This window comes from Pleurodeles waltl, chromosome 5 (assembly GCF_031143425.1).
Source record: "Pleurodeles waltl isolate 20211129_DDA chromosome 5, aPleWal1.hap1.20221129, whole genome shotgun sequence".
Taxonomy (NCBI): domain Eukaryota; kingdom Metazoa; phylum Chordata; class Amphibia; order Caudata; family Salamandridae; genus Pleurodeles; species Pleurodeles waltl.
In genome coordinates, this window is record NC_090444.1 from 1,434,972,011 (window position 1) to 1,434,993,708 (window position 21,698).

Consider the following 21,698-nt stretch of genomic DNA (forward strand, 5'->3'; position numbering starts at 1 on the left):
TAGCCTGGGTGCCTCACATTCACAATGCAGGCTGCACAGCTCGACAATTACATGTTGCCTTCATTGCAAAGGGTTTGACGCTGCACCTGGATTGCATTGCTTTGAGGACTGTGTGGCTCGATCATGACGCTTCCTCTGACTGCATAGATTTGAACCAAAGCATCACCTTTGCACCGCCTCCTCGATGTTGACATAACCCTCCATCAAGGTACTTGTCAGTGAGCCCTATATGGGTCTGATAGCTGGCCTGCCCTCAATCATGGTTGGTCTGAACTTTGGATTTATGTCAGTCTAGTGTGACCTCAAATAACCTTTAAACGTAATTGACTTCTAAGCACTATATTGCAGTTTATTCTTTAAAAACTCATGTCTCAAGTTCTACTTATTGAGTTTTTGTCATTTTGGTCCTGTTTCACTCATAGAAATATTCTTTATTTTTCTAAACTAGAGTGGAGTCTTTTTCATGGTGTTTTCACTGCGTGGCTGTAATTTATGTGTTGCACAGATACTTTACACATAGGCCCTCATTCCGACCCTGGCGGTTTCAAACCGCCAGGGTGGAGGACCGCGGGAGCACCGCCGACAGGCCGGCGGTGCTCCAATGGGCATTCCGACCGCGGCGGTAAAGCCGCGGTCGGACCGGCAACACTGGCGGTCTCCCGCCAGTGTACCGCCGCCCATAGGAATCCTCCAAGGCGGCGCAGCTAGCTGCGCCGCCGAGGGGATTCCGACCCCCCCTACCGCCATCCAGTTCCCGGCGGTTCTCCCGCCGGGAACCGGATGGCGGTAGGGGGGGTCGCGGGGCCACTGGGGGCCCCTGCAGTGCCCATGCCACTGGCATGGGCACTGCAGGGGCCCCCGTAAGAGGGCCCCTAAATGTATTTCACTGTCTGCTTTGCAGACAGTGAAATACGCGACGGGTGCAACTGCACCCGTCGCACAGCTTCCACTCCGCCGGCTCGATTCCGAGCCGGCTTCATCGTGGAAGCCTCTTTCCCGCTGGGCTGGCGGGCGGCCTGAAGGCGGCCGCCCGCCAGCCCAGCGGGAAAGTCAGAATCACCGCCGCGGTCTTTCGACCGCGGAACGGTATTCTGGCGGCCCCCGACAGGCCGGCGGCGACCGCCGCCGGCCAATGTCAGAATGAGGGCCATAGACTCTTAAGTTAAGTTTGACTGCTCTGTGCCAAACTACCAGAGGGTGAGCACAGGTAAATTTAAAATGTGTATATGACGTTCCCTGACCAGAATTGTGATCCCTACTTGGACAGAGTGCATACCTCTGACAACTAGAGATCCAATTTCTAAGAGTAGCGTTTTGGATATTTATGGTGATGTGATCAACTTAGTATTTGAATTCAGAAGGCAATATGTATAATGTAAGATTATCACAAATAAAAGTCTATTTGCATTTCTCTGAGTATTCAAGTAGTTAACTGATTTTGAAATTGAAAATTAAGTAAAATGCATCTGTTTGAAGTACATTGCATTTGGTCTAAACTAATGGAAATGAAGACTTGAGCTGTTCAGAATTGCCTCGTTAGACAACGAGACTGAATGCCATATATTTTTTGGAGAGAAGTGTTCATACATCCTGTTCTTATTCAGGTAACTAAGTAGCTAAAGATGAGAAAGCACATTATATTAGACTATAGAAAAAGTGATTTCTGCATACATTAACCCCTGACATTCTCTTGTAGTTGCGATCTGGAAAATTTAGGAGTAAAATAGCCAAGTATGTTGTTTTGAAACTGAAGGTGTGGGAATGTAATAGAGAAAAGATATCAGCTTTCCTTTATATTATGGTTGACACTTGTACGTTGCTATCCTCATCTCTCAATAGGTGAAGCAGGACAGGTACTATTTCTCCTACAGGCTGATTTTTCTCACAATCCCTCTTTCCCCCTTAAGTTCTCTTGGGCCTCCTATGTAAATTTAGGCTCTGGAGGAGCTTGGGAGATCGAGGTGAGAATTATATTTGTTGATCACGGTGCCCCTGTGGTAGAATTAAGGGCCGCTATGTCTGTACTTTGACTGTGACATGATGGATACCTGAGAGGGCACCGCACTCAAGGAGATATAATGACAGGAAAACGCAGATGGGGCTTCTTGTTGTTATCTAGGTGACAGGAAATCTTCAAACCAGGTAAGAGATGAAGCATGATTAACTACGTCAGAGTCTTTAGGCTATGGCCTAATTTAGAGTTCAGTGGATCATTGACAGACACGCTATCCACCATGCTTATGGCAGATAACCTGTGCACCTAACTTAGTCCCTAGGAGACATTGATCAATAGTGTAAAATGTTGTTGAGAGGTTTATCAACACCAAAGCAGCAGAGAAACGTTCATCAGACTGGTAAATTAGCCGGCCCTGGCAAGCAGATTTGACAGTTTCAGTGCTTCAGCCTGGACAGAATCCCGCTGGTGTACATTGTTATTTCTCTCAACACATTCCGTGAAGCTGATAATATGCTGCTCTTTCCAGTAATTCTGACCAGTTAGGTACCTGAGATATATAAAGGTAATTATTGAATTTACCGCGGCCTAACAATGGTTCGTTAAGTAAAGAGGCAAATTATGCCAGTTTTAATTCTTTGGAGAACTTTTCAGAGGTAAATGAAGAGTTGATGGATTGTTTTCACATCGGCTCCTGTTTATAGTATGAGATCATATAGAGTTTAGCTGGTAATATGTATTCCGAGAAACATGGCCGTTTACTCTTCAAAGCAGTTCATTAGAACACCTAATAGTCAGAATCACAAAATGCAAAAAATAGTTTGGGATCTTGGAATGCCATTTGTTAGACATATTTAGATTTTAACTGAATTAGCAAAAGCATTTCAGCCCCAGAAGACCCAGCTCTACTAATAATTTAGCAGTACTGTGTGAAAGCCTATAGTGCTGGTTGACAATGATGTCATCAGCTGTACTTGCACGAAAGTACTATTTCGAACCTCCTCACAAGCGCCTTGGTTACAAATCATATGTGCAGTATCTGCTCTTACCTCACACATGGCGGTTTTGCGTTTTGTGATAAATATCAGTAAGTCACACCTGCTGATGTTTATCGGGGGCAAATGCCCTGTATTTACCAGAACATGAATATTTTGATGCAATAAGCTTCAAAATCTGAACGTCATTCCCAAAAACCATACGATAAATTCTGACTCAGTCAGAATTTGTGAGGTGTTTTAAATATCAAACCAATTACCCACCATTCCTAATGAGCGACTTAATGTGATGAGAATACAAGCATGGGATGTCTGGGGTGCGATTTGTCCTTTTTGAACAACCGTCTAAAGCATATTTTCATGCTCAGGCAAAAGCCCAATGATAAGCCATGTAAAACGTGAATTTGTATGGAAATTAGATGCACACATTGAAAAATGTCTTGATATTTCTACTTTCCCTTTGTTTACATCTCGTTTCTCGATGTGGTTAGACTCCAGGCTAAGCCAGATCACCATACTTTAATAGATCTTTCTTTGCGTGGCAGCCCAGGGTTTTTTCCATTGTTGCTGCCCTGTTAGTTTTTATTACATCCTATTTGCCTATACTAGCAGGGATTTGGTGCTACGTGACATCAAAGCTCTTTGCACTCAGCTTGGGTATAGAAATTACTTGTGCGTGAAAAGGTTCACCTGTGCCCCAGTTTTAGTTGCATGAACATCGAAACAATTATAAACCTGGACTCTCAATAAGAGGTGGGTGTATATGAGGGTTTTAACGATGATGGGTCGGCTATGGCAACCGCTTGTCCAAGAAGAACACATATAGGATTCTGGGAAATGTAATTCTAAGGATTTCTATGACTATTGAAACTGATGTCAAACTTGCCTTTTTGGCGGCCTGGGGTGACATGTTAAGCCGTAAATATGGAAGGGTTCGAATTTCCAGTAATTCATGGTTGGCCAATGTGCGAGCTGTATTCACAAAGCATGAGTAATCTACTAAAGTAATGTTGTGCTACAACACAACGTGTGCACTCTTTTACATATCAAAAAGGGGAATGCAAAGTTCCAATCAGTTTTAGTTCATATTTTGTTCCCTAAAATCTGTACTAGTAGAAACCGCGTTATCAAGAAACTAAAAACTATTTAACGCGCTGTAGAATGTTGGTCAGGTTGCCGCAGTTGCTGTAACCTTTGTTGTAGTGTGAGTGAGGGGCATTCATCTAAAAGATCAGATTAGGATAGGAAGGGGAAACAGGCTCGAAAATAACTTTTTGGAAGATGTACTTTATGACCTCATAGTCAGCTACCTCTCATCACTGGACAGGCGCTGTGCATCGCCAAGAACTGTGCACACACCTGGACCTGTTGTGCTGGTTTCAGATCGTTATCAATCAAGATATATATTTACACGCACATACATGTATGTGTGCTCGTCGTGTACTTTTCACATTTTTACTTGGGAGCCTTCATAGATAGGAGCTCACTCTTTATCATTGTGGAAGAAACGAAGAAGCCCTCAAATATGTTTGAAAACAGTCTTTGTCCTGCAGTTTCTGTGACGATAATACTGTTCTTTGTATGTTTTCTTTTACTTTTCGAACGTGGCACATTGTATGGGGATCATTTCTTTTATAACATATGCATTCCAAAAAACAGTGGCCGTCGCTAAACTTACAATAATAATATCTGAAATTACACCCCGCATTTCTATTCCCCTTCCAATGTATTATTAAGGAGCGAACCCTGTGTCGCTTCTTAGAAGATAGTCGCGGGAGTTAGAAAATCTGCATGTCATTAAAAATATATTGGCCTGGACCTCTGATGCTAAAACAGTCACTGCTGTAGTGCCAGCAGACATAAATAAGTGGAATAGCATAAAACTCATAAAAAAGCTGCGCACGCAGGTGCCAGCGCGTACAAGATCACAATGATGGAGCCTAAAATGCGGACTGCTGAATTATCCATCCTGTCTGGAGACAGGCTGATCGATGAGAGCTTCAGCCGGTCTGCAGCTTTTCATTTCCACTACACATCAATCACCAGACCAAACTGTGAATACACACCAAATATGCTTAATATGAACATGTACCTTTTTTTGGTTCTTTATTTTCATAAAAATTGTCATGGTGGGTGCCTTACTCTGAAAACGTCATCCTGTTTTACATATTTAATTACCATCATGTCAGTTTGCAGGCCTGAGATCTGATTGGCTGCCAACACTTCAACAAGGAATTGTTGGCAGCCATCTTGGAACTCAGTTAAAGCTGAGTCCCAGAAAAAAATGTAAAAATAAAACAAAAGGGACCAGTGTAGTCACCCTGACTCCTTAGCTCTGGTGATGGGGTCCCAGGGTGTCCCCCCAGAGCAAAAAAGCATGACAGTTTTTTTTTTTTTTTTGTGGAAAGTCGTGGTGAATATCTGGATCTGGCAAAAATTCAAAAAAACAAAACAAAGTGTGGTCCCCGCTTCATAATTCTCAAGCTCCCAGGTGAGCCAAGTTCCTGGGGCATTGTTAATTTTAATGCAAGGGGTCGTACCCCTCCCCAGCTGGTGTGACTACCACCTCCCTGGGCCTAATGTGAAATTTGATGTGGGAGCTGCATGCCCCCCCCCCCCCCCCCTCCCCTTGCAGCCTTGGGAACTGTCCCTCCCCGGGGCGTTGATGTAATTATGTGCAGGAGGGCCACCCGGCACCCTGCAGCTCTGGGTACCACCATCTCTCCGGGGGAGTATATGTTAGAGGGGGGCCTTGAGGAGCCAATGGATGGCCCTGGGGACTGCCACCCCCAAGGGCTGGCTTCTACTATGTCCCAGGGTGCCCACCCCGGGACAAAGCTGTTTGCTTTTGCTTAGTGGGAGCTAATAGCTCCCACCAAGCAAAGCAAACAAAGTCTGGTTTCTGACAGAGAGAGCTGTCAAACAGCTCTCATGGTCAGAAAGCATGCAGGGAGGACAGATGAAAACATTGCCCCTTCAAGCATGGACCTGCTAATAAAAGCAGTTCCCTGCTTGTGGGAGCAATGCCAAGTCCCGCAGGACGTGAAGAGCTGGCTAGGACTGAGGGTCTTGTGGCTGCCCCCACGGTCCTGTCACTCTTTCTCTCTCGCTCACTTCCTTCTCATAATGGGATGGAAGAGAGGGAGAGAGAGATTGTCATTGTATGGTCTCTCCATGAGTTAGACCAGCAAGATGTTTGGTTTGAATGTTATAGTTATGTTTTGATGCAAAGCAGAACAGAGTCTCTTCTTGCCTACTGAAAATTCTCTAGGACTGTGTTGGACTTTTTTGCTTATGCAGGGTCATCCCCAATCTTTTTGCCTCCTGCCTCCTATTTTTTTTTTACCTGTTGCTGTTGGCGTTTGAACTCTGAGCACTTTACCACTGCTAACCAGTGCTAAAGTGCATATGCTCTCAGTGTAAAACTGTATGCCATTGGTTTATCCATGATTGGCATATTTGATTTACTAGTAAGTCCCTAGTGAAGTGCAATAGAAGTGCCAGGGCCTGTAAATCAAATGCTACTAGTGGGTCTGCAGCACTGGTTGTGCCACCCACATAATTAGCTCTGTAATCATGTCTCACACCTGCCACTGCAGTGTCTGTGTGTGCAGTTTTAACTGTAAATTCGACTTGGCAAGTGTACCCACTTGCCAGGCCTAAACCTTCCCTTTTCTTACATGTATGGCACCCCTAAGGTAGGCCCTAGGTAGCCCCAAGGGCAGGGTGCAGTGTATGGTTATGTTAGGACATATGGTAATGTGTTTTATATGTACTGACAGTGAAATATTGCTAAATTCGTTTTTCACTGTTGCAAGACCTGTCCCTCTCATAGGTTAACACGAGGGCTACCTTTAAATCTGATTAAAGTGTAGATTCCCTTTGGGAGCGCATGGACAGGAGGAGTTGGGGTCTCTGATCTTACAATTTAAAAATACATCTTTTAGTAAAGTTGATTTTAAGATTGTGTGTTTGAAAATGCCACTTTTAGAAAGTGAGCATTTTCTGGCTTATACATTTCTGTGACTCTGCCTGTTTGTGTGTTTCCTGTCTGAGTCAGTTTGACAGTTGGGCTGGTTGCACCTCACACTAGACAGTGACACAAAGGGAGCTGGGGTATAGTCTGCATATCCTGATGAGCCATCCGTGCTAGGAGGGAGGGGAGGAGTGGTCACTTACACCTGAAAGGGCTGTGCCTGTCCTCACACAATGCAGTCTCCGACCCCAAGGTGAGTGTCTGGGGCCTGGCCTGGGAAAGGCAGGATTTCACATTGAAAAGAGACTTTACTTTGAAGTAGGCCTACGTCAAAGGAGAAATTGGGCATAAGAAGGGCACCCAAAACCACAGACTTTAGAACACTTCTGGAAACAAGAGGTACCTCTGCCTGGAGAAGAGCTGAACAGCTGAGGAGAAGTGCTGCCCTGCCTGTGACTGTGCTTTGTTGAGATATCCTGCAGTTGTTGCTTCTGCCAGAGTAAGAGGGCAAAGGCTGGACTTTGTGTGCCTTCCATCTTGTGAAGAAATCTCCAAGAGCTTGATTTAGAGCTTGCCTCCTGTTGTTTGAAGTCTCAGGGACAGCAAAGACTTCTCTCTGCCAGCACCTGGAGTCTCTGGAGAGACTCCTGCTCTGACAAGTGGTGCCCTATCCAGTCCCTGGGCCCTTGAAACGAAAGCTGGTGGAAATCCAAGGAAATCGACTTCGGACGACTTCGGACCGACGCCGCTGCTGAATCCGGTGACGCCGCCTGCAAACGACTCAGTGATCTTCACTGGAATGCAACGACCTCCGCAGGCCCGGCACCACTGCAGGCCCGCTGAAGTCCGCGACTCCGTGGAAGTCGCCGCACCATGTCATGACCGACGCCGCTCGAAGTGCGCGGATTCAATGTTTCGCACAGACGCCGCGATCCCCGACTTTGTGCATCAACTTGTTTTCACTCTTCACCAAAGGTTCTGTACTTGGGGGTCTACGCGACTCCGTGTCCGGGGGGCGCTGGTGTTGGCTTGTTGGGAACGACTCCATCACGATGCCGTGTTAACACCTCATCGAAGCATTTTGTGTTTCTAAGCGCTATTTTTGAGTTTAATCTTAAAACATTCATGACTTGTGTGTGTCTGATTTTTGCCGTTTTGGTCTTGTTTTGTTTAAATAAATATTTCCTATTTTTCTAAACTGGTGTTGTGTCATTTTGTAGTGTTTTCATTAAGTTACTGTGTGTGTTGGTACAAATACTTTACACTTAGCACTATAAAGTTAAGCCTACTGCTCTGCAAAGCTACCAAGGGGGTAAGCAGGGGTTAGCTGAGGGTGATTCTCTTTTACCCTGACTAGAGTGAGGGTCCTTGCTTGAACAGGGGGTAAACCTGACTGTCAACCAAAGACCCCATTTCTAACAGACTTTCACTCAGAAAGTTATGTCTGGAGAAAGCACACTAAGGAGTCACCTATGGCTTAATGGTTAAGATCTCAGACCCTCCCACTAAGGACCATATTTATACTTTTTGACGCAAATCAGCGCTAGTGCAGATTTGCCTCAAAAAGTTTAACGCCGGCTAACGCTATTCCAACACACCAGCCGGGCACCTTATTTCAGAATGACAGTAACAGGCGCTGCAGCCAGGTTAGCATCAAAATAAACGACGGTAACCAGGCAGCGGAGGCGAAGGGAAGACGGGGGTTGTGCGACAAAGAATGGTGCAAGTCAGGTTAGAGTAAAAAATATTGGCTCTAACCTGAGTAGCGTCATTTTTTGATGCACAGCCCCCATGGAAATGACTCCTGTCTTAGCAAAGACAGGAGTCATACCCCCCTGCCCAATGGCCATGCCCAGGGGATTTAAGTTCCCTGGGCATGGCCATTGGGCACAGTGGCATGGAGGGGGGCCCAAATTAGGCCCCCCTATGCCACTTTTAAATAAAAAAAATACTTACCTCAACTTACCTGTACTTACCTGGGATGGGTCCCCCCATCCATGGGTGTCCTCCAAGGGTGGGCGAGGGTGGCAGGGGGTGTCATTGGGGGCAGGGAAGGGCACCTCTGGACTCCTTCCATGGTCAGAGACCATGGAAGTGAGCCCACAGCTCCCTTAACGCCTGCCCTGACCCAGGCGTAAAGCTGGTTGGGCGCCATTTTTTAAGGCCCGCCTCCTCATATGCGTCATTTTGACGCCGGAGGGTTAATAAGGCGCACATGCCTTAGAGTAATTTTTTGCATGGGAACGCCTACCCTGAATTTCATTAGCACAAGCTAGGTTTTCACGTACAAAAAATGACTGAAACTCTATAACTTTGGCGCTGGATGGGTCTAGCACCAAAGTATAAATATGGAGTTAGGTTTGCGCCGAATTTGCGCCAAAATAAATGTCGCAAATCTGGAGCAAACAGAGTATAAATATGGGCCTGGACTGGAGGGTTCTAGTACAGGTATGTCTGAGGTCAATTCCCTGCTTTGATTTCTTTTTAACTTCAAATGTTTAAGGTTCATACAGAATGGTAAATCACTTGTTTTTATTGACAAATACACTTTTCTTTTCAAATTGTCCTAAAAAATCTAATTCTACGTATATCATCCATCACAGCCTAAAAAACTCTCTCCCTCTCTCTCGCAAGCTCTCTCTGTCAATCTCTTTCTCTTATTTTCTCTCTCTGGAAGCGAGAGATAGTCATTATAATGGTCCCTCCATGCAATGACACGGAAAAAGACAGCTTAGGAAGAAGTCACTTGTGGAATAATGATGAAGGTGTGAGCCCTTCACGCTGAAAGTTGAGGGTTCTATATCAGATGTGTATGTAGTAACTTCCTACTTTAATTTATTTTCAAATTTAAATGTTTAAGGTTCATAGTAAAACGTGATCTCACTCCTTGTTTTTGAATGTGTCCAGAAATATCTAAGTATATCATTCATCAAAGCCTAAAAAACTATCTCTCTCCCTCTCACTCTCTTCTCTGTTTCTCTCTTGCTGAATTTCCCTTTTTCAATCTTTCTCCCCTCACACACCCACTCAGATCCTTATGCACTCACTCACAGACCCACTCAAGCACCCACTCACAGACACACTCAGACCCTCGTGAACCCACTCACAGTTCCACTCACATCCTTACGCACCCACTTTTAGACCCACTCTGTCACTCACACACCTGCTCACAGATCAACACACACTCCCATACACCCACTCACTGACCCACTGAAACCTTCACAGACCCACCAATACACTGACTCACCCACTAAGGAACTGATGCACACACTCTCACACCCAGACAGACACTCTCACAACCACTCTCACTCCCAGATACACCCCCTACACTGATTCTCACACACAGAGAGTCAGGCCCTGGGTCCAAACTCCACCGCACATGGCCAAAGGCCATGCATGGCAGGGATTGGAGTAACGTATGTTAATGAAAATTACTTTACATTAGAAAAAACATAAAAATTCACTGAAAAAAAACAGAGGTCACTTAAAATCCAGAGGTTACAGAGATGTTACAGTTAGGCTCACATTATAATTGTATGAAACCATAGAAATTCACCAGCTATAGCAAGAGTTATCTCAGGTAACTATAACTCGTGCCCTAAGGTAACTATAACTTGCACTGCTAATTACCCCACAAATTACGACACTCTTGACATATTTGATAATATCAATGAATGCATGTTTGCAGAAACATTGTTTACGAAAATACTGTGTCTGGCGGAGGCACGGGTTATAGTTACATTAGAGCATGAGTTGAAGTTACTTGAGATAACTCTAACTATGCCTAGTGTATTTTTATGGTCCATGCAACCCTCCCCAAGACATCAGAGGCCCTGAGGAGCCCATCCCCCGGGCTGATCATATTATTTATGGGAGGGTGGCTGTTTGGTCCCTTCACGTGTTTCAAGAAGCCACAGGGAGCACCCCTGGGGCTAACATTAGTTTTTTTTGGGAAGGGTAAGCAGCCCTGTCCCTGAGCCTCAAGAGGACATGGTGGGCCCACCACCGGGTTGATCTTATTATTTATGGGGAGGGGGCTGTGCGGCCCCCCTCCCAAAAGCTTCAACAGAAATTAAATGAATCATTTTCATACCTGCTAAAGTGTCACTGTGCCATCCTTTCTTCCATGGGGTCAGAGGAAGAGATAAATGAGAATAATAAATAGCTATATATCTGTAGCTATATCTCTATATCCATATCTATATCTATATACCTATACATAGGTTGTCACTGAATACACCAAAGGTTACAGAGACGTTATAGTTAGGTTGACATTTTACCCACACAAAACCATAGAAATTCAGCAGTTATAGTTATACTTTTAGTTATAATTATGTTAAGAAACTGTAACTCATTATTTGCAAAGTTACTTAACAACACAAATTATACTTTCTTTTGATAAGTATAACTGTCACTATAAGTATAACTATATTTGCTGAATTTCAATGGTTGTTTGTGGGTAAAATGTGAACCTAACTATAAAGTCCCTGTAATCTTTGTTTTTTCAGTAAATTCCTATGGTTTTTACAATTTAAAGTAATAGTTAATTACTGTATGTTGATACAACCATGGTTGCTCATGGCATTTGGATGTGCATAAATAAAACCTCAGAGGACCCCTCCATATGTCCTATGGGGTCAGGAGACCCCTTATGTGAGTTTTTATTTACCTTTTCTCCCCTGGGACCCAGCCAAGAAACAAAATAGCAGCCACAACTTTCCTTTCAAGTTACAGCCAGCCAACCAGGCCCTTGTTTTGCACCCTGATCCGCAGAACCCACGGATCACCCGTGGGTACCCGTGGATCCGCAAAGGATCCTTGTCCGTAGATATCTACATTTTTTCCCTACAATAATTCCAAAACTACTGAACAAATTTGCACAAAAAAAGATCTTTCTGGACCAAGATCTAGCTTTCTGCCAAATTTGTGTAAATCCTTTGAGCAGTTCAGGATGTAGTCATGTCCAAAAACTACAAAATCCCTATAGACTTTGTATGGGGAAAAAGTGGTTTGGGATCCCCCCTTTTTCTCAGCTCCAGCTTAATGGATTACCTTGTAACTCCCCACCCAGAACTACGCAAAGAAGGGAACATTTTTTGGAACATTTTGTGACGATTTGTTAAACGGTGCCAATGTTTTTAGCAAAACAAAAAAAAAACACTTTGTCTACGGGAAAAGTTGGTCCTAACTATAACTATCTACTGGCTATTGACAGTAGGAGGTAATGTCTATCTATCTATCTATCTATCTATCTATCTATCTATCTATCTATCTATCTATCTATCTATCTTCACTGAAATAAACCAAGGTTACAGAGATGTTATAGTTAGGAAATCTTAAAAACCCTTAGCAACTCACTAAAAAAAAAAAAACGTTACAGAGACATTACAGTTAGGTTCAGATTTTACACACACAAAGTCTTCAAAATTCAGCAGCTATAGTTATTTCAAGAAACTATAACTTGTGCCCTTCTTTACCTTTTAAAAAATATCATTATGACAAATTTTGAATCAAATCAATTTCCTCATTTAGATTACAGAAGTGGCATTACAATGCACAACCTGTTACATATTACACTTGCAACAATGAGAGATGTATTCTCTATTTTCTTGTACCAGTGCACTGTTTCTGGAATATGGCCCCTTGTATAGATTATCATGCCCTGTGCCATTTTATGCAATATAGCCCCATCTCAGCATTTTTGAATTATAGCATGAAAATGCATTGAAGAATTCTGATAAAATGATAAACCTTACGGACAAGTCGTCAAGTGGTCTGTAAATGTCACCAGCAACACCAGCTGACCTTTTTCGAACTTAGTGGTTTGTAAGTCTGACCAGGATCGCAAGGTAACCTTTGCAGATTACAGTACATTATCCTTTGTGTCTTAATACCATTACTGTGTTGCTCATGTCTATTATACTGTCACAGACGTTTCTAAACCTGCAAATCACCAGAATACCACCATTCTAATGCATTGTTAGTTTTCTAAATATAGACAAATGAAGAATAAATAGCAAAGATCATATACTCCTTCATTCTATTATTTTGATTTTGATAAGTTGTTTTGAATTAAAGTTATGCATACTACAGAGTAGAGGCTCTGAAGTGTGAAACAGGAATTCATGCTGAGACCATTATTTTAGATGTAGCCTTGAAATAGATTTAGCCCGCTTGAAGCCTCACATACTACAAAATTATGAATAAGAATACATTCTTAGAGGGGACTTGGGTCATTCCTCTTTGTCCATTGCTCTATTAAACACTCTTTCCAATTGTATTTCCACTCATCAAAGCATTTGACGTGGTGCAATAAGTAAGTCCTACTCAGCTATTCGCTCTCTTGCAGTGTGAGTGACAGCATGTTGCCTGGGAACATGTGCACTTCTGCTAAAACCTATGGTCTTATCTGCAAGTCCTATGGAACTATCTTGCACCACAGGGAAAGTGCTGTATCTGCAAGATATGGTGCAATTCTTTCCTCTCACCCTGAGCTGGCGCACAATGGGCTGCCTAGTGCTGATGCAGGGACCCTTGCATTATGACACAAGGATGCCTGCATCGCAGACAGGATTGTTTCTATGCAGGAAGGACTGCCTGCAGCACACATAGAAAGAGGAAAAAACAAAGAGAAATAAAAATATTTATCTGCGTTGCTCCTCTCCTTGAGAAACGTCAGATGTTGATACATTCCAAGGAAAATCCACCACAAGGCCCATGAAATGCCTCCCTGTAAGGCAAATCAGTGACTTGCGCTGCATTGCCTTATACCATATCTATAAGGCCATGAAAAGTGGCCTTGTGGATATGGGCCTGCACAATGTGCTGCTGGTGCGTCACAAAAGTGACACATAGGCGGCGCAAACAGCTTGTAGATTTCATCATGTGTGGTTAAACTGTGCATTTAGATTGTGAAAATTCAACCTCAAAATTATTTTTTGAAGCAATAAGAAATATATTATCCCGTGATTCTCATGACTAATAAATGAGGTTTTATAACTGTTCTAAATCTGTTCAATTGCGTTTTTCATTCCAAAAGTCTTTGAAGTGACAGCTTTTATTTTATTTTTTCCATTTTCCTTTTCAGAAATATTCCTATCATAAAAATAATAATAAAATTAAAAAATCACATAAGCTTGTCAAGGCTATTTGCTTTACCAATACTTATTATGAAATTGCTTGAATATGGTTGCTACATTTCTTGTGATATGTTTCATGCACAGCTTGGTGAACAAAGGAGGAGACTATCCCCACCAACCTAATAACCACACAATCTAAGTCACAACAACAAAGGTGTTAGGTCCCAACACCATTTAAGGTGAAGCTCTGTAAGCCATGACACAAATTAAATCTAGAAAAATTAGGAAATATTTAAAAAACTCAAAGAGAATAAATACATAAGATTAAATAGAGGCAGTCAGGGATATTCATTTAAAAATTTGCCAAAAAGACGCTAACCACTACAAATGACAATGTCCACTGAAAAAAAACAGTGGTCAGACATAGAGAAAATGTTGTTTTCTAATATGCTCAAAAAGTTGATTTGGGCTTGTGGGCAGCTCCACTGGTTAATTCTGCTTTGTTAAATTTTGAGAGATTGTTTTAGCCCATGGCTACTAAGGAGACGAGGAGTTTACCACCTCCCGCAAGGAAACCAGACATTCTTCGTTGTGGTTCTTGATGATAGGACCTTACCCTATCTGGACCAAAGGTATGCAGCAAATCTCACACATCTCAAGCGCAGCTTCAAGATCTTTTTCTTTGAGCTTTTCCTGTTCAGTGACTCTTATGTCCTGCGACATGAGTTTAAGTGTCTATGTCATTTGATTCTGGGCCTGTTTATTTAGAACAATACACTAACAATTATTATCAACGCCCTTACAAAAGCATGGAAAATGTTTATTCTCAATAAAAAGGGCAGGGAATGATCATAGTCATGTTCTTTCAATGGCCAGACCCGAAAATAAATGTAGCCTCTGGAAATATGTCAAAAATATCTGTTAAAGGCATCACTCAGTCTGTATTATTTGGCTTGTGAGAAGAAGAGAAATTCCCTTCCGCCACCCAAAATGAAACCATTTCAGAAATGTAAATGAGAAGGAAGAAACTGTAGCACATTTCCGTTTTTGATCAACAATATATAAACAAAACAGCACGAGGTGAACGACACAATTCATTTCAGTAGATGAAACGCAAGAGGAAAGGAGCATAAAAAGAGACGTAAAGCAGCAGGCAGTGGCACTCATTGATGTAATAAACAGTTTAGCAGGAAAAGAATTGTCGTAATCCAGCTCTGCTGGGAACCATATGCCAAAAAACCTCTGGATGGCATGGGAAGCCTTTTCCGCTTCCCTGCCCAGATGTTCTTCTAGCAATGGTAAACACTTTGGAGAAAATGCTTATTTGCATTAGGAGGATCATTTATGTACCAGAACTGGATGCAGTCAGTGAATACTGATGGCCTAAGATCGTTGCTTTAGAGATGCTCTTTTTGACAGAGGCCTGCATAACCCCTGGAGAGCGCCAAAGTATTCCCTAGAAGTTGCCTTTTAAAATGAAGCTACACCATTTGAGTGTGCAAATTGTAGAAAATAACTTAGAAATCGTTATTTTCGCAAATGCATGCGCTTTGTCAGAAGTTAACACAGAAAAACGTGCAGATTGAGTCAAATTACATTTGGTGCAAAAATTGTTTTGTATAGCAGCATCACAGTAGTGATTTGAATTCCATAGAGTGGCTCTTTTACAAACTCCACAGTTGCTCTTAAAAAGCAACTTCTAAGATGCTTTTGGTCCGCAAAATATGAAGGTACTTCCTTGAAATGTGGCACCATGCTATAGGCACAAAACGTGGCTGGAGGTCTGGTTGTGGCTGAGTAGGGAATGGGCCAGTGCATAAAAGAGGAAATGTAATAATAAAACCACTTTCCACTGAACTTGCCGACCGTCTGTTCTGAACAGACATTAGCCAATAAAGACAAGTTCTCTCAACATATTTTATAAATCGCACAGCTTCAGTTTGGTATAGTGATTTTTCCTATGTCTTTCGATCACTGGGAGCCCATCATGAACGCTGGTTTGTCAGAATATTGTTAGCCAAATTATCACATCACAGAAAGTTTGCATCCTAAATATTTTTTATAAAAATGTTGTTCCATTTTGTATATTTCCGTTTTTAACTCCAGTAAGTCGGTAGTTTCACAATGTAGTAATGATACCCTGGAGTCCTGCCTCTCGGCAAAATGCATCTGTTCAAAAACAGTCACTACACCTCTATTTGTAGAGTGTAACCCCGTGATTTATAGGGCTAATCAACAACTGTGGTCTGGGTTTGGTGCAGAAGCTCAGATTGCATGTTCCATTGGTTAGTCCACTTTTATGAATGATTCGTAACTGACACCATGGTAAAAAAAAGCTAAACTTTAAATTTTATAACATTCTCAGTTAGGAACAATTTCCTAAAATGGGTATTAGCTGATAAAAATGTAATATGATCATCTGTGCTATTCACAAGTGAGCATATGTTTGCAAATTCCTGATGAAATATATATTTCACTGAAACATGGCTGCAAAGGTAGAAATTGAGGCACCACGAAATTTTTGCATGTGCATGCACTTTTCATGATAGCCTATTTGTTAAATTTGAATGATCAAAAATGTCAGTAAATACTCATACATATACTTCCATTATACTTGCAACATGCTATTCGGGCACTATTAAAACAGGGGCTACTAAGCCACAACCATGAAGGTTGGGGTTATTCACTCTGGTGTTATGAGGTCCATCTGTCAATGATCTTCAAACTAGGACAAGTACAACCCTTGACACTCAAGGAAGCAAGGGCACACAGGCAAAGTATTCTCAGGGTAGTAAAGTGGTGTTCAGTGTCTCAGAACGAACTTAGCAATGAACTGATACAATAATTCAATGTCCGCTCCATTGCGTGTCTTAGTAAAAAGAAATGACATTAATGTCATAGGAAAACAAGCTATCACCTCTTTTGAAGCAGGATGGTTCAGCTACAGGGTTCTGCAATCCCACCTATGGGCTCTCGGTATTCGCCCCACCATCTATAGTGCTCTAGCACTGTTCTAGGGTGCACCCTAATATCTAAGGTGGTTTATAAGTGATGTGGTGATAAGCAGAAATTAGTCACAAACGAGAGACCACTAAACAATTACCATAACAGGCAATTCAGAGGTCAGTTTAATCAGTTCTTAAGCCAGAGAATTCACAGTGGCAAATAATAACTTTCTAGCAGCAGGATTATCTTTTAAATGTTCAAGACACAGTCTCTCAGTCTTTGGATCCTAGTACTGGTATTTCATGTTGAGTAACTTGGCTTATTGAGCTAGCATGGCTTGCTGTGGCATTGGATCATGCGCTCAGTGGCATTACCCCAACAGTGTATTTTTCAGAGACACAGGACGGACGATAGCAACCCTGCTTCTCAGTCTGTCTGCTGGGATTAGCATCACAGTGGCCTGATCGGTGGGAGCTCCTATTCAACAGTTATGGACACTAGAGCCATTGGACAGGTCCTAAGCTACTGTAGCAATTATGGTTCGTGCAGGATATGCCACACATCTGGCAATGTAAGGGGTCCTTTGGGCATGCTTCAGAGGTGCTAGATACCATGCTGTTGTTCTGACTTGTGATTTCTTCATGTAGTTCACCACAGGAGCTGCACAAGAAGGCCAGGTGAATTCACATGGCTTCGCTTGGCACTGTCTTCCCTGTCTGAGCAGTGAGGCAGGTGGCTTGGCACTAGGCAGACCAACTCTTCTCCAGCAAGCTACATTGACTTCAGGTGATGTCCCCTTATCTTTAAGAGGCTGGCCATCCCTAGAAACCAGTTTTGGTCTCACAGCAGCTCTTTGAATACTTTGCATTGCTCTTCTTTTCTTGATTAAGATGAACATGGAACCAGGACAACGTGGAATGTTAGTATCCCATGCTTATACTTATTTTCCAGACAGTAGATGTGCATCCACTACCTGAGACCTTGAAAGAGTTTGGGTGGTTCCTTTTTAAATGTCATGCTCTGGCTGTAGTGCAAACACAGTCTGTGTGCAAGGGGATGACAGCAGGTTGTGGTGATCCTGCCTACAAGAAGGGTATCTTAAAGAGGAACAGTGACATCTCTGTAGCCAGCTTTCATCATTTTTCCTGAAGGCAGGCAGAGCCAAAAGGGCAGGTACTGCCTAGAAATTTCCCCACATTGAACAAACAGAATCTGCTTACTCATCTCCTTCCCTATCATCCACCAAATGGCAATTCAAAGGAAGAACTAATAAGCAATTCATTGCTAAAAGGTCCTCATAGAATATCTAAGGGTAGCTTTGTCTCTATCCTTCCTCACTGTAGTTTCTAGTTCTCCACCTTCCAGCTTCAGAAATGCAGGCAATGCATTTTCACTGTTAGGGGAAGCTGTATCCATCTTTCATCTTGTGCTATGCTAAACCACGGGCAATCCAAATTGAATTCCGGAAGTCCCAGCAATCATATTCTCACCACACATGGAGTCTTGCTGCAATACATGTGCCACAAATTTACCATGCATACACACTCTTAACATGAACATGGAATGTCAGCTCAAAGGTCTAGATAATTACGTCTTAGCTAAATTTACATGACTGAAGCCGGGCTTTACCTTACAGCAGGATAAACATCTGTTCAGGACTATTAATATATAAGAATCCGTACACTGCCACTACCACTTCATATAAAAAATCCTAAATATGGACTGTAGTCCAATGTAAATAAAAGAAGACAAGATTGCCACACCCATCCAGGTCACAGAACATGTTCTGTACCTTTGACAGGCCGAGGATAGTGCTCTTTTTAGATTAGTGTATTAACTGGCCAAACAAAATGTGAGGATACCAGTTTTGTATGCAGTCAAGTTACTCAGGACAGGAGCACACATTTGTTTACTATGGAAGGAACATTCCTTTGCCCGCAATTTGCAAGAACAAAGTAGATCACCATTAATATCTTTCTTCTAGTGGAAAGTGTCACCATTGATGTACAATGCATAGAAGCTGGCAATCCTGGCACATCTATCTATCTGTAATTTTCTTATTACAGCATATTTGTGGCATCATTAGGCGGCTGTAATGGCAAAAATACTAAACCGCTCTACTATAACAACTTATTACCTTTAAGTTGAGGCATCATGATGCAGAGGTAGCAGGCAGAATGAAAGGTAGGTAACAGAGTAGAATTGAAAATGCTAGAAGGACTGCTTACTTTTTTGCTATACATCTTTTGAGCTTTTTGACCCTTGAAATTTACATTCATTACTGATAGAAAGGCATTCAGGGGAATACGTTTGTATCTTGTACCTGCTGGATGTCATGACAAGAAAGCTGGTAAGTGACTTACATTAAATTGCTTCAAATATGTGTTTGACACAACTTACAAAGTATATTTTAATAATATTTCGTCAATGTGAGAAAGAGTCCTTATTTGGCCTGATCACCCATGTTTTTCTGGATTGATGCTGCTGGTGTTTGAATTGTGTGCACTGGGACAATGCTATCAGGCACCAGTGCATGTGCTCAAACCCCTCCAAGAATATTAACATAGGATAACTTCTAAATGACATAATTACCTTTCTATGAGGCCTCAGAAATACAAGCATGGCATGAAAAGTTAAATGCCACCTGTGAACTACAGCATTTATTTTGCCGTCCATTAGTATAACAGAGAAACATGGCTTTAGGCAGTGCAGCCTAATTGCTGCAATTTAAACCTGCAGTCCGACTTGTCAAAATAACCCATTTGACAGGGAAAAACTCCCATTTAAATATTAATAAACCACTCCTATGTAGGATTTATAGCTTACCAACCAGTCCTTGACCATAATGAAGTGTGAAAACTGCTTACAGAGCAGAAGCAATTACCTAGGTGTGGAGACATATTTAGGTGTGGGGACATGTTTAATTTCCCTTGAAAGGAAGACCAGTTAAGGTGGACCCTGTCGGAAGTAAATGTAAGGTGGGGAAAGGAAGTCTTTGATCCTCCGGCCAGGCTGTCTTCAAACCCAGTGGGAGGGGAGCTACCCACAAACCAGATTGGAGTGATCATAGAGAAGGGGGGCTGCTTATTTACCTGACGACACCTGAGGAGGGGCACACGGGCTCTGCACAAAGGAGAAAGGATTTCTCTAGCTTGGATTTTAGGAGTTAGGTGCACTAGTGGATTGCTTGTAGTAGAGTAAATAGGATATGATGAAAATAGGGTAGGCATGTCCCTGGTAACCTTTACTCCATTGATTAGGGAAGAGTTAGGAGCCACACACATCTACTAGTTAGCGTTAACCATAAATGTGGCACCCCAATGCACACTCCTTAGAAAACTTTCTGGAGTTGTGGAAAAGCAGAAGGAGGACTGAATCTACTTTCTGAGATGTGTAAGGAGACTTGAAGAGCTGAACATGCATCTATGTGTATCCTGGACAAAGATATGAACTTCAAGGTTCAATGGGCTGCCCTTCTGTGTGTATACAGAGAAACACACCATAAGAGGCCTTTTTCTTCAAGTGCCCACCTGACAAGTTGCAACTGGACCTGGACTGAGCCTGCAGGTGGCCTCTGTTGTAATGATTTCTGACCCCTGGGTGCTGTCCTGAGGTTCTGGGACCATTGGCTTTGTCTAGCTGGACCTCTCCTGTGGGACCTAGCAAAATTCTGACTTCCAGCTGCCAAGGACTGGCACCAACCATTTGTGCTGATTCAGCCAAGATGCGTCTTTTTCGGGCTGAAGTAACTGGTCTCTCCAACATGGAGATTCTTTACACCAGCAGATCTGTTTCCGCAGGCCTTCAGCAAGAAGGTATCCAGCCTCATGGAACCCATTGTTGGATACTGCATGCAGCCTTGCTTCACTGGAGGATTTTGAGCTAAAAAAAACACTTAAGTCTGATCATAGAAATCTTGACTGTGCAAAGGCCTCAAAAGTAGCTGGCCGACTTGAGGATTTCCTTGCATGCAAAATTTGACTTTCCCCACTCATACCTTAACCCACCATAACCAACGGCTTCAGCTGGACATCACTCAATACCTATCTAGCTTCTAAAGCACTACCTCAGATTCAGCCTGTTGCCTTGTCCTGCCGAAGGATTTCGACTTTCATTGCAGAGACCATATCCTAATGTAATACCTTTGACTGGAGCAAACCTGCTTGGTGTATCCAACTCACTCTTCAGTGAGGTCAGCCTTAAATTAAGTCTAGGACTGGCCTACCCACGCACAGTGATAACTGATTGGCACCTTACTTCTTCATGGTACTTTTCTCTTAAACCTTAAAAAATTAATATCTCTGGATACACTTATTGGATTTTTGCTGTTTTCATGTCATTTTGCTTGTTAAAAGGTTCCCTATTTTCATAAGTTGGAGTGGGGTTTTTATTATGTTGTGTTTTCAATTCGTTAGCTGCTTTGGTACTTTTAAATGCTTTACACTTTTTCTCTCCACTAAGCCTTTCTGGTCTGTGCCAGTGCTATCAGGGTTTGAGATCAGGTTTAAATTACTGAAACCTTTGCCTGGACCCAACATACTTCTGATTTCATCACTTGTGGTGGACTACCATCCAGCCCGATTAATAATTCAGTTTTAGTTAGAATACAAATAATAATAATAATATTGCTCACATTAATAATAATCATGACAATACTACATTAACATTATTATTATCCTTATTGTTATTATCATTATTATTTTAATTAGTAGTAGAAATAGAAGCAGTAGCGGTAGTAGCAGTAATAG

General features: G+C 42.4%; 1 protein-coding gene across 14 annotated transcripts in view; it reads right to left on the reverse strand.

Moving 5' to 3' along the window:
• ADGRB3 (adhesion G protein-coupled receptor B3) overlaps positions 1–21,698 on the reverse strand; it is a 1,499,072-nt gene that overhangs the window by 1,174,161 nt on the left and 303,213 nt on the right. The gene's annotated exons all lie outside the window — the stretch shown is intronic.